Here is a 1,658-nt window from a genome sequence, read left to right on the forward strand (position 1 = left end):
CATTTTGCTTCTTGCTTCCCAATAGAGGGCACTCAAGTTCTTGCTATGTTGCATCTCCTTGTTAAGATTAGGGCATTGAACGAGGTGTTCTGTTCCCATAGATGATCCTGGCAAGTTACATAGTGTACATTCTTCTGTGTTATATATTCCTATCTTACAAAGATGTGCTGCAAGGCAGTCATGTCCTGTATTCAATTGAAAACTTGCAACAGGGTTTTTCTGAGTTTCTTGCTGTTAAAATTTATCAAGCAGTGAAATTACATTTTACTATATCTACGGAACAAGGTCAAAAAATGCTGGCTTAGAAGAGTGAATGTAACATGACACCTGTGGTACAGGGGGCTCCTTGTAGAAGCTGCACAATCCTTGCTCACCCACAAACTCGATACAGATTTTCTTCACTGATACAGCTCCCAAACTGCCAATATACTATAACAATTATGCACGGCTTTACAAATTGTAAATCTGAACATACTATACAGAGTGAAAAAAAAGCAAGAACATCAAATATATTGCACAAACTGTGTCCTGTGAGGTTTAGTTTTCAAGATATGCTTCACTGTCAAGTGGCACAAGCTATTTAATGATCATCTTTATTATCAAAGTATCCATCAATAATGCAACAATATAATAGACATTAGGAATATGTTTCACACTAAAAAAGTATTTCAATACTTCTTGATGTTAAAATCATTATATGTCAATAGGACATTAAAAGCATATTCTGTACATTAGAAGTGATTATCCAATTTTCTAAAATGTCTCTAGTCATATATTTGTTCTAGTTTACATGTTTTGGCCACATACGGGCCATCTTCAGGTAATTTCCCCTCTTTTGGGGAGACCACTGCACTGTATACTTGTTCACTGTGCTTCCATGCACGTCAACATTTGAGAATGCCGTCGTATTCTATCGTGGCTGTAGTAGTTTTTGTGTGTCGACTGTATCACTAGTGCAGTCTATCTGACAGGTACACAGGACGATGGCACTGGGTGATATTAATGAGCTCCACTGGGCTACAAACCCCAAGACACTATACAACACATTAGTCTGAGGCCAAGATTAAGTTACCACTGAGCAGGGTCATGTCTGCTAATGAAAATATTCAGAAAAAACTCAGGGAACGTCACCTGCCTAAATGGGGCACTGTATATTCTAACAAAAACTGGTACGCATGTCTGGCATCTGAACACACACATCTTTCAGTACAGGAGGGTCCCTGCATGAGCTAGACAGCTGAAGATGCTACATATGAGTTTTGTTTTTCCTGTCAAACACAACAGTTTACCAAACAATTCATTGACACTTCTCTGTGCATAAACACGGTTTACTGGTCGTACATTGTCGCAGCATGCTTCAGCTCANGAATATAAGATTTAACAAAGACAAATACAACACCGTTCAGTGTGACTATTTCAGTTTTATCACTTGAAAACTCTTCACCCTTACATGTTATGATCCCTACGGATCATCCTCACAGATCATCAATACTTTTTCCGGAAACTACAATAGGTGTTAAATTATATACATACACATATAATGTCTGAAATACACAATGTACACAATGTTCAATTTTTCACAGTCACAGCAGCCTTCCTTGTATTAATTTTTTCTTAAGTTTTTTAAAAACTTTGTTATTTAAGATTAAAATTTATAA

The sequence above is a fragment of the Cryptotermes secundus genome, unplaced genomic scaffold, assembly GCF_002891405.2.
Source record: "Cryptotermes secundus unplaced genomic scaffold, Csec_1.0 scaffold7, whole genome shotgun sequence".
In the NCBI taxonomy this organism is placed as follows: Eukaryota; Metazoa; Arthropoda; class Insecta; order Blattodea; family Kalotermitidae; genus Cryptotermes; species Cryptotermes secundus.